At 36.6% G+C, this 12746-nt stretch overlaps 1 non-coding gene across 1 annotated transcript; it reads right to left on the reverse strand.

Moving 5' to 3' along the window:
• Window positions 1–10568: 10568 nt before the first annotated feature.
• Window positions 10569–10672, reverse strand: LOC130942442 (small nucleolar RNA R71). The gene has a single exon (XR_009071012.1). It is a non-coding gene; the product is annotated as a small nucleolar RNA R71 (small nucleolar RNA).
• Between the last annotated feature and the right edge of the window lie 2074 nt (window positions 10673–12746).

Here is a 12746-nt window from a genome sequence, read left to right on the forward strand (position 1 = left end):
TTATAATTAGATGAGCGGGACTTGTAGCTTTTTGCTTCTGAACAGTTTTGGCATCTCACTTTTTCCTTTGAAGTTCTGAATGATTGGCTTCTTTAGGAACTTAGAATTTCGATAGTGTTATTGAATTTCCTAGTTAAGCATGTTGATTCATGAACACAGCTATTTATGAGTCTTGGCCGTGGCCCTAAGCACTTTGTTTTCCAGTATTACCACCGGATACATAAATGCCACAGACACATAACTGGGTGAACCTTTTCAGATTGTGACTCAGCTTTGCTAGAGTCCCCAGTTAGTGGTGTCCAGAGCTCTTAAGCACACTCTTTTGCTTTGGATCACGACTTTAACCACTCAGTCTCAAGCTTTTCACTTGGACTTTCATGACACAAGCACATGGTTAGGGACAGCTTGGTTTAGCCGCTTAGGCCTGGATTTTATTTCCTTGGGCCCTCCTATCCATTGATGCTCAAAGCCTTGGATCCTTTTTACCCTTGCCTTTTGGTTTTAAGGGCTATTGGCTTTTTCTGCTTGCTTTTTCTTTTTCTTTCTATTTTTTTTCGCCACTTTTTTTTTTCGCAAGCTTTCTTTTTCACTGCTTTTTCTTGCTTCAAGAATCTATTTCATGATTTTTCAGATCATCAATAACATTTCTCTTTGTTCATCATTCTTTCAAGAGCCAACAATTTTAACATTCATAAACAACAAGATCAAAAGACATATGCACTGTTCAAGCATTCATTCAGAAAACAAAAAGTGTTGTCACCACATCAATAAAATTAAATTAAATTCAAGGATAATTTCGAAATTCATGTACTTCTTGTTCTTTTGAATTAAAACATTTTTCATTTAAGAGAGGTGAAGGATTAATGGATTTTATTCATAGCTTTAAGGCATGGCTACATACTAATGATCATGAAGTAAAGACACAAAACATAGATAAACACAACATTAAAAACCGAAAACAGAAAGAAATAAAGAACAAGGAATGAATCCACCTTTAGTGGCGTCTTCTTCTTGAAGGACCAATGATGTTCTTAAGCTCTTCTATGTCTCTTCCTTGCCTTTGTTGCTCCTCCCTCATTGCTCTTTGATATTCTCTTATTTCATGGAGAATGATGGAGTGCTCATGATGTTCCACCCTTAGTTGTTCAACATTGTGGCTCAAATCTTCTAAGGAAGTGTTGAGTTGTTCCCAATAGTTGTTTGGAGGAAAGTGCATCCCTTGAGGCATCTCAGGGATTTCTTGATGATGAGCTTCCTCATGCATCTCTTGAGAACCGTGAAGGGTCTCTCTTGCTTGCTCCATCCTCTTCTTGGTGATGGGCTTATCCTCTTCAATGGAGATGTCTCCTTCTATGATAACTCCAGCTGAGTAACATAGATGGCAAATAAGGTGAGGAAAAGCTAGCCGTGCCATGGGTGAAGGCTTGTCGACTATTTTGTAGATTTCATTTCATTTGAGATGACCTCATGAACTTCTACTTCCTCTCCAATCATGATGCTATGAATCATGATGGCCCGATCCACAGTAACTTCAGATCGGTTGCTAGTAGGAATGATGGAGCGTTGAATGAACTCCAACCATCCTCTAGCCACAGGCTTGAGGTCCAGTCTTCTTAGTTGGACTGGCTTGCCTTTGGAGTCTCTCTTCCATTGAGCTCCTTCCACACATATGTCCATAAGGACTTGGTCCAACCTTTGATTAAAGTTGACCCTTCTAGTGTAGGGGCGTTCATCTCCTTGCATCATGGGCAAGTGGAATGCCAACCTCACATTTTCCGGACTAAAATCTAAGTATTTCCCCCGAACCATTGTGAGATAATTCTTTGGACTCGGGTTCATACTTTGATCATGGTTCCTAGTGATCCATGCATTGGCATAGAACTCTTGAACCATTAAGATTCCGACTTGTTGCATGGGGTTTGTTAGGACTTCCCAACCTCTTCTTCGGATTTCATGTCGGATTTTCGGATACTCATTTTTCTTGAGCTTGAAAGGGACCTCAGGGATCACCTTCTTCTTTGCCACAACATCATAGAAGTGGTCTTGATGGCTCTTGGAGATGAATCTTTCCATCTCCCATGACTCGGAGGTGGAAGCTTTTGTCTTCCTTTTTCCTTTTCTAGAGGATTCTCCGGCCTTAGGTGCCATTGATGGTAATGGAAAAACAAAAAGCTTATGCTTTTACCACACCAAATTTAAAATATTGCTCGCCCTCGAGCAAGAGAAGAAAGAAGAGAAGAAGAAGAAGAAGAGAATATGGTAGAGAAGGAGAGATGTAGGTTCGGCTAAGTGGGAGAAGAGGGGTTTGTGTTGTGTGAAAATGAAGTAGAATGGAAGGGTATTTATAGGGAGAGGGGGGAGTGTATGTTCGGCCATTTTGGGTGGAAATGGGTGGGAAAATGGTTTTGAATTTTTGAAGGTAGGTGGGGTTTATGGGGGTAATTGGGAAGAGGAATTGAGGTGATTGGTGAAGAGTGTTGGGAAGTGTGACATGGGGAAGAGTAATCACAAAAACTAGGATTAGGAGGTAAGGTGGGAATATGGTAGGTGGGGATCCTGTGGGGTCCACAGATCCTGAGGTGATCCTGTGGGGTCCACAGGTCCTGAGGTGTCAAGGAATTCCATCCCTGCACCAAATAGGCATGTAAATTACCTTTGCACACCATTCTGGCGTTTAAATGCCGTGTGGTGCACATTCTGGGCGTTCAACGCCCATGTAAAGCATGTTTCTGGCGTTGAACGCCAGTTTCATGCTTGTTACTGGCGTTCAGCGCCAGCTTTTCTTCTCTGGGCACATTCCTGGCGTTCAACGCCAGCTTTTCTTCTCTGGGCACATTCCTGGCGTTCAGCGCCAGAATGTTGCTTGTTTCTGGCGTTCAGCGCCAGAATGATGCTCTGTTCTGGCGTTGAACGCCGGCCAGATGCATCTTACTGGCGTTGAACGCCAGCCTGTGCTTCCTCCAGGGTTCGAATTTTTTTCTGCTGTTTTTGACTCTATTTTTAATTTTTCTGATTTTTTTCGTGACTCCTCATGATCATGTACCTAATAAAACACAAAATAACAGTAATATAGAATAAAATAAAAATTAGATAAATAAAATTGGGTTGCCTCCCAACAAGCGCTTCTTTAATGTCAATAGCTTGACAGTGGCTCTCATGGAGCCACAAGGTGATCAGGTCAATGTTGTATAGTCCCAACACCAAACTTAGAGTTTGGATATGGGGTCTTAATACCAAACTTAGAGTTTGGTTGTGGCCTCACAACACCAAACTTAGAGTTTGACTGTGTGGGCTCTTCTTGACTCTGAACTAAGAGAAGCTCTTCATGCTTACTCTCTTTTGTCACAGAGGGATGGCCATGTGCCTTAAACACAAGGTAGTCCCCATTCAATTGAAGGACTAATTCACCTCTGTTGACATCTATCACAGCTCCTGCTGTGGCTTGGAAAGGTCTTCCAAGGATGATGCACTCATCCTCTTCCTTCCTAATGTCTAAGATTATGAAATCAGCAGGGATGTAAAGGCCTTCAACCTTTACTAACACGTCCTCTACTATTCCATAAGCTTGTCTCAATGACTTGTCTACCAATTGTAATGAGAACAAGGCAGGTTGTACCTCAATGATCCCCAGCTTCTCCATTACAGAGAGTGGCATAAGATTTATCCCTGACCCCATATCACACAGAGCTTTTTCAAAGGTCATGGTGCCTATGTAACAAGGTATTAAGAACTTGCCAGGATCTTGTTTCTTTTGAGGTAGAATTTTCTGAATCCAGGTGTCCAGTTCACCAATGAGCAAGGGAGGTTCACTTTCCCAAGTCTCATTGCCAAATAACTTGGCATTCAGCTTCATGATAGCTCCTAAGTATTGAGCAACTTGCTCTCCAGTTACATCTTCATCCTCTTCAGAGGAAGAATAGTCTTCAGAGCTCATGAATGGCAAAAGGAGATTTAATGGAATCTCTATGGTCTCTATATGAGCCTCAGATTCCTTTGGATCCTTAATAGAAAACTCTTTCTTGCTTGAGGGACATCCCAGGAGGTCTTCCTCACTAGGATTTTCGTCCTCCTCCTCCCTTGTGCATTCAGCCATATTGATTATATCAATGGCCTTGCACTCTTCTTTTGGATTCTCTTCTGAATTGCTTGGGAGAATACTGGGAGGAGTTTCAATGACTTTCTTACTCAGCTGGCCCACTTGTGCCTCCAGATTTCTGATGGAGGATCTTGTTTCACTCATGAAACTGAAAGTGGCCTTTGACAGATCAGAGACTAGATTGGCTAAATTAGAGGTGTTTTGTTCAGAATTCTCTGTCTGTTGCTGAGAAGATGATGGATATGGCTTGCTATTGCTCAGCCTATTGCGTCCACCGTTGTTAAAGCCTTGTTGAGGCTTTTGTTGATCCTTCCATGAGAAATTTGGATGATTTCTCCATGATGAGGTATAGGTGTTTCCATAAGGTTCACCCATATAATTAACCTCTGCCATGGCAGGGTTCTCAGGATCATAAGCTTCTTCAGAAGCTGCCTCTCTAGTACTGTTGGATACATGTTGCCATCCATTCAGATTTTGAGAGATCATGTTGACCTGTTGAGTCAACACTTTGTTCTGAGCCAATATGACATTCAGAGCATCAATTTCAAGAACTCCTTTCTTCTGAGGTATCCCATTATTCACAGAATTCCTCTCAGAAGTGTACATGAATTGGTTGTTTGCAACCATGTCAATGAGCTCTTGAGCCTCTTCAGGCGTTTTCTTTAGGTGAATAGATTCACCTGCAGAATGGTCCAATGACATTTTCGAAAATTCAGATAGACCGTAATAGAATATATCTAATATGGTCCATTTTGAAAACATGTCAGATGGACATCTTTTGGTCAGCTGCTTGTATCTTTCCCAAGCTTCATAGAGGGATTCACCATCTTTTTGCTTGAAGGTTTGAACATCCACTCTCAGCTTGCTCAGCTTTTGAGGAGGAAAGAATTTATCCAAGAAGGCTGTGACCAGCTTATCCCAGGAGTCCAGGCTATCCTTAGGTTGTGAATCCAACCATATTCTAGCTCTGTCTCTTACAGCAAAAGGGAAAAGCATGAGTCTGTAGACTTCAGGATCAACTCCATTCGTCTTTACAGTCTCACAGATCTGCAAGAACTCAGTTAAAAACTGATAGGGATCTTCAGAAGGAAGTCCATAAAACTTGCAGTTTTGTTGCATTAAAGCAACTAGTTGAGGCTTAAGCTCAAAATTGTTGGCTCCAATGGCAAGAATGGAGATGCTTCTTCCATCAAACTTGGACGTTGGCTTTGTGAAGTCACCAAGCATTCTCCTTGCATTATTATTATTTTCGGCTGCCATCTCCTTCTCTTGTTCGAAAATTTCTGAAAGGTTACCTTTAGAATAATGTAATTTAGCTTCTCTTAATTTCCTCTTCAGAGTCCTTTCAGGTTCTGGATCAATTTCAACAAGAGTGCCTTTTTTCCCTGTTCCTGCTCATATGAAAGAGAAGAAAACAAGAAAAGGAAGAGGAATCCTCTATGTCACAGTATAGAGATTCCTTTATGTTAGTAGAAGAAGAAAGGGGATAAGGAAAGGAGAATGGTTTGGATTTTTAGATGAAGAGAGGTGAAGAGAAGTGTTAGTAATTAAATAATTAAATAGAATAAGAAAAGAGAGGGCGAATTTTTGAAAATAATTTTGAAAAAGGGGTTAGTAATTTTCGAAAATTAGAGATAAAATGTAATTAAAATTAAAACATGAAACAATTAGTTAATTAAAAAGAATTTTTGAAAAAGGGGTGAGATATTTTCGAAAATTAGAGAGAAAAAAGTAGTTAGGTGGTTTTGAAAAAGATAAGAAACAAACAAAAAGTTAGTTAGTTGATTGAAAAAGATTTGAAATTAAATTTTAAAAAGATAAGAAGATAAGAAGTTAGATAAGATATTTTGAAATCACATTTTGAAAAAGATAAAATTTTTGAAAAAGATAAGATAAAAGATAAAAAGATCTAATTTTTAAAATGACTTAACTAACAAGAAACTACAAGATAAGATTCTAGAACTTAAAGATTGAACCTTTCTTAACAAGAAAGTAACAAACTTCAAATTTTTGAACCAATCACATTAATTGTTAGCTAATTTTTGAAAATTTGATATAAAGATAAGAAAAAGATTTTGAAAAATAATTTTTAAAGATTTCGAAAATAAATAAAAAAAATGAAAAAGATATGATTTTTGAAAAATATTTTGAAAAGATAAGATTTTTAAAATTGAAATTTTGACTTGACTTGTGAGAAACAACTAATTTTGAAAATTTTTGACCAAGTCAACCCAAAATTTCTAAAATTTGGAGGGAAAAAAGGAAAAGATATATTTTTTATTTTTGAATTTTTAAAGATGAGAGAGAAAAACACAAACATGACCCAAAACATGAAAATTTTGGATCAAAACACAAGATGCATGCAAGAACACTATGAATGTCAAGATGAACACCAAGAACATTTTGAAGATCATGATGAACATCAAGAACATATTTTTGAAAAATTTTTGATGCAAAGAAAACATGCAAGACACCAAACTTAGAAATCTTTAATGCATGGACTTTAACAAATAAAAAATGCATATGAAAAACAACAAACAACACAAAACAAGAAAACATCAAGATCAAACAAGAGGACTTATCAAGAACAACTTGAAGATCATGAAGAACACTATGAATGCATGGAATTTTCGAAAAAAAAAAGTGCAAGAAAAATTTTTAAAGCATGCAATTGACACCAAACTTAAAAATTAACTCAAGACTCAAACAAGGAACACAAAATATTTTTTATTTTTATGATTTTTTTAATTTTTTTTTTGGATTTTTATTAATTTTTTTCGAAAATATAGTTTGGAAAAACGAGAAATAAAAGAAAAATTTTGAAAAAGTTTTTGAAAAGAAAATTACCTAATCTGAGCAACAAGATAAACCGTCAGTTGTCCATACTCGAACAATCCCCGGCAACGGCGCCAAAAATTTGGTGGACGAAATTGTTATTCATGTGTTATTCCATTTTGCAAAATTCATTGCTTTTCATTCCCTCGTAATGGCGCCAAAGACATGATGCCAATACCATGGTTCACAACTTCGTTCAACTTAACCAGCAAGTGTACTGGGTCATCCAAGTAATACCTTACGTGAGTAAGGGTCGATCCCACAGAGATTGTTGGTATGAAGCAAGCTATGGTCACCTTGTAAATCTCAGTTAGGCAGATTAAATTGTTTTATGGGTTTTCGAATAATTAATAATAAACAGAAAATAAAAAGGGATAGAAATACTTATGTAAATCAATAGTGGGAATTTCAGATAGGTGTATGGAGATGCTGTGTTCCTCTTGAAACTCTACTTCACTACTCACTCTTCCTTCAATCCTTCTTACTCCTTTCCATGGCAAGCTGTATGTAGGGTATCACCATTGTCAATGGCTACATCCCATCCTCTCAGTGAAAATGGTCCTATGCTCTGTCACGGCACGGCTAATCATCTGTCGGTTCTCAATCAGGTTGGAATAGAATCCCTTGATTCTTTTGCGTTTGTCATCACGCCCAGCCTTCAGGAGTTTAAAGTTCATCACAGTCATTCAATCCCAGAATCCTACTCGGAATACCATAGACAAGGTTTAGACTTTCCGGATCCTCATGAATGCCGCCATCTATCTAGCTTATACCACGAAGATTCTGTTGGGGAATCTAAGAGATATGCGCCCGGCCTAAGGTAGAACGGAAGTGGTTGTCAAACACGCGCGTTCATAGGTGAGAATGATGATGAGTGTCACGGATCATCACATTCATCAAAGTGTTGTGCAACGTATATCTTGGAATAAGAATAAAAGAGAATTGAATAAAAAAGTAATAGTAATTGTATTGAAACTTGAGGTACAGCAGAGCTCCACACCCTTAATCTATGGTGTGCGGAATCTCCACCGTTGAAAATACATAAGTGAAAGGTTCAGGCATGGTCGAATGGCCAGCCCCCCTAAAACGTGCTCAATGGCCTCCTAAGATGAAGAATAAAACAAAACTGAGACCAAAGATGAAACGTGGTCAAAAAGACGTCTAATACAATAGTTAAATGTTCTATTTATAATAAACTAGCTACTAGGGTTTACATGAGTAAGTAATTGATGCATAAATCCACTTTCGGGGCCCACTTGGTGTATGTTTGGGCTGAGCTTGATCAATCCACGAGCTGAGGCTTTTCTTGGAGTTGAACTCCAAGTTATGACGTGTTTTGGGCGTTCAACTCCGGATCATGACGTTTTTCTGGCGTTTAACTCCAGACAGCAGCATGTACTTGGCGTTCAACGCCAAGTTACGTCATCAATTTCCGAATGAAGTATGGACTATTATATATTGCTGGAAAGCTCTGAATGTATAATTTCCAACACCGTTGAGAGCGTGCCAATTGGAGTTCTGTAGCTCCAGAAAATTCATTTCGAGTGCAGGGAGGTCAGATTCCAACAACATCAGCAGTCCTTTTGTCAGCCTTTTTCAGAGTTTTGCTCAAGTCCCTCAATTTCAGCCAGAAATTACCTGAAATCACAGAAAAACACAAACTCATAGTAAAGTCCAGAAATGTGAATTTAACATAAAAACTAATGAAAACATCCCTAAAAGTAGCTTGAACTTACTAAAAACTACCTAAAAACAATGCCAAAAAGCGTATAAATATCCGCTCATCAGTGTCAATTGTATTTTTCTAAAAATTTATGCATTTTTCGAAAATCTATGCATGGTGTTCTTCATGATCTTCAAGTTATTCTTGGTAAGTCTTCTTGTTTGATCTTGATGTTTTCTTGTTTTGTGTCTTTTATTAGTTTTCATGTGCATTTTTGCATTCATAGTGTCTAAGCATTAAAGATTTCCAAGTTTGGTGTCTTGCATGTTTTCTTTGCATAAAAAATTTTTCAAAATCATGTTCTTGATGTTCATCATGATCTTCAAAGTGTTCTTGGTGTTCATCTTGACATTCATAGTGCTCTTGCATGCATCATGTGTTTTGATTCATAATTTTCATGTTGTGAGTCATTTTTTGTTTTTCTCTCTCATAATTAAAAATTCAAAAATTAAAAAATTTATTATCTTTTCCTTTTTTCTCTCAAAATTTCAAAAATTTGAGTTGACTTAGTCAAAAAATTTTTAAAAATTAGTTATTTTTTGTAAGTCAAGTCAAATTTTCAATTTTAAAAATCTTATCTTTTCAAAATCTTTTTCAAAAAAAAAAATCAAATCTCTTTTACTTTTATCTTATGATTTTCGAAAATTTAAAACTATTTTTTCAAAATCTTTTTCTTATTTTATTTCAAATTTTTGAAACTTAACTAATAAGTAATGTGATTGATTCAAAAATTTGAAGTTTATTACTTTCTTGTTAAGAAAGGTTCAATTTTTAAATTCTAGAATAATATCTTTTAATTTCTTGTTAGTCAAGTAATTAATTTTAATTTTAAAAATAATCTTTTCCAACCATATCTTTTTAATCATATATTTTTATCATATTTTTTTAAAATTTTATCTTTTTCAAAAATTTGATTTCAAAATATCTTCTTATCTTCTTATCTTTTCAAATTTGATTTTCAAATCTTTTTCAAACTAACCAATTAACTTTTGTTTGTTTCTTATCTTTTTCAAAATCACCTAACTAATTTTCTCTCTCTAATTTTCGAAAATACCTCACCTCTTTTTCAAAATTCTTTTTAATTGATTAATTATTTTAAATTTTAATTTTAATTTTATTTCTTATCTTAATTTTCGAAAATCATAAACTCCTTTTCAAAATTATTTTCGAAAACTTCTGTCTCTCATCTTATTTTATTTATTTATTCATTTACTAACACTTCTCTTCATCTCAAATCACTGCCCCTATCATCACCCTTATGTTTGGATTATTCATTCTTCTTCACTCTTATTCCCTTTCTTCTTCTACTAACATAAAGGAATCTCTATACTGTGACATAGAGGATTTCTCTTCCTTTTCTGTTCTTTTCTTTCTCATATGAGCAGGAATAAGAAAAAAGGCATTCTTGTTGAAGCTGATCCTGAACCTGAAAGGACTCTGAAGAGGAAACTAAGAGAAGCTAAATTACAACAATCCAGAGACAACCTTACTGAAATTTTCGAACAAGAAAAGGATATGGCAACCGAACCCAACCATAATAATGCAAGGAAGATGCTTGGTGATTATACTACACCACCTTCCAAGTTTGATGGAAGAAGCATCTCAATTCCTACCATTGGAGCAAATAATTTTGAGCTGAAACCTCAACTAGTTGCTCTAATGCAACAAAACTGCAAGTTTCATGGACTTCAATCAGAAGATCCCTACCAGTTTTTAAATGAGTTCTTGCAGATCTGTGAGACTATTAAGACTAATGGAGTAGATCCTGAAGTCTATAGGCTCATGCTTTTCCCTTTTGCTGTAAGAGACAGAGCTAGAACATGGTTGGACTCACAACCTAAGGATAGCCTGGACTCTTGGGATAAGCTAGTCATGACCTTCTTGGTTAAATTCTTTCCTCCTCAAAAGCTGAGCAAGCTTAGAGTGGATGTTCAAACCTTCAAGCAAAAAGATGGTGAATCCCTCTATGAAGCTTGGGAAAGATACAAGCAGATGACCAAAAAGTGTCCTTCTGACATGTTTTCATAATGGACCATGATAGATATATTCTATTATGGTCTGTCTGAGTTCTCTAAGATGTCACTAGACCACTCTGCAGGTGGATCCATTCACCTAAAGAAAACGCCTGCAGAAGCTTAGGAACTTATTGAAATGGTTGCAAATAACCAATTCATGTACACTTCTGAGAGGAATTCCGTGAATAATGGGACGCCTCATAGGAAGGGAGTTCTTGAAATTATGCTCTGAATGTCATATTGGCTCAGAACAAAATGTTGACTCAGCAAGTCAACATGATTTCTCAAAGTCTGAATGGATGGAAAAATGCATCCAACAGTACTAAAGAGGCATCTTCTGAAGAAGAAGCTTATGATCCTGAGAACCCTGCAATGGCAGAGGTAAATTACATGGGTGAACCTTATGAAAACACCTATAATTCATCATGGAGAAATCATCCAAATTTCTCATGGAGGGATCAATAAAAGCCTCAACAAGGCTTTAATAATGGTGGAAGAAACAGGCTCAGCAATAGCAAGCCTTTTCCATCATCTTCTCAGCAACAGACAGAGAATTCTGAGCAAAATACCTCTAACTTAGCAAATATAGTCTCTGATCTGTCCAAGGCCACTTTAAATTTCATGAGTGAAACAAGATCCTCCATCAAAAATCTGGAGGCACAAGTGGGCCAGCTGAGTAAGAAAGTCACTGAAACTCCTCCTAGTACTCTCCCAAGTAATACTGAAGAGAATCCAAAAAGAGAGTGCCAGGCAATTGATATAATCAACATGGCCGAATGATAAACCCCATTTGTAGGGTTTATCTTGAATTGATTTTAGGGGATTTTATCACCTTTTACCCACATTTATTCAATGAAATAGCATGGTTTTGTATATTCTCCTTTAATTGTGCTTAAGAGTGAAAACATGCTTTTTAGGTCTTAAAATAGATAAATGTAATTTACCTTGATTCCATTAGATGCCTTGATATGTTTGTTAAGTAATTTCAGATTTAGGAGGCAAAGATTGGATTAAGGGAATGAAGAAAAAGCATATAAAGTTGGAGAACTAATGAAGAAATGATGGAACCAAAAAGCTGTCAAGCCTGACCTCTTTGCACTTAATTGACCATAACTTGAGCTACAGAGGTCCAAATGATGCGGTTCTAGTTGGGTTGGAAAGCTAACATACGGGGCTTCAAAACGATATAAGATTTTTCATAGTTGCATCGTGCATAGAGGCGCGCACGCGTACGGTACGTGGACGCGTCGATGGTGGCACATGACCCACTTAATGCAACACGTGGCCAACGATTTTAGAAGCCTTGTGGGCCCAATCCAACTCATTTCTGATGCTATTTAAGCCAAGGGAAGAAAAATCAATATACTTTTCATACTTTTGATCATTAGTCATAGTTTAGTTTTAAAAGTTGTTAGAGTTAGAGAGAGAAGCTCTCTCTTCTCTCTAGAATTAGGATTAGGAATTAGGGTTAGATTAGGATCTCATAGTTCTAGGTTTAATTCAAGTCTCCTTCTACTTCTACCTTCAATTGATGATTGCTACACTTTGGTTCTTCTTTCTATCCCTATCCTCTTGTTGTAATTTCTCTTATTTTGTTTCTAGGTTTTGTAATTGAGATATTTTTGTTCTTTTATTTTCTTTTAATAATGCAATTTGAGGTAATTCATGATAATTGTGGTTTCCTTGAATTGTTGTTGTTAATTCTTTACATTTGATTGTTATTAGAATTAATTATTGTTGTTGATTTACTATGCTTTTCTTTTATGCCTTCCAAGTGTTTGAGAAAATGCTTGGTTGGATTTTAGTATAGATTTTGTTCCTCTTGGCTTTGGTAGAGTGATTAGTGACTCTTGAGTTATCTAATTCCTTTATTGATTGATAATTAGAGATTGCTAATTGATTTGAATGCCTCTAAAGCTAGTCTTTCCTTTAGGAGTTGATTAGGACTTGAGGAATCAAATTGATTCATCCACTTGACTTTCCTCCATGGTTAGAGGTTAACTAAGTGGGGGCAATGAACAATTCTCATCACAATTGAGGAGGATAACTAGGATAGGACTTCTAGTTCTCATATCTT

The sequence above is a fragment of the Arachis stenosperma genome, chromosome 7, assembly GCF_014773155.1.
Source record: "Arachis stenosperma cultivar V10309 chromosome 7, arast.V10309.gnm1.PFL2, whole genome shotgun sequence".
In the NCBI taxonomy this organism is placed as follows: domain Eukaryota; kingdom Viridiplantae; phylum Streptophyta; class Magnoliopsida; order Fabales; family Fabaceae; genus Arachis; species Arachis stenosperma.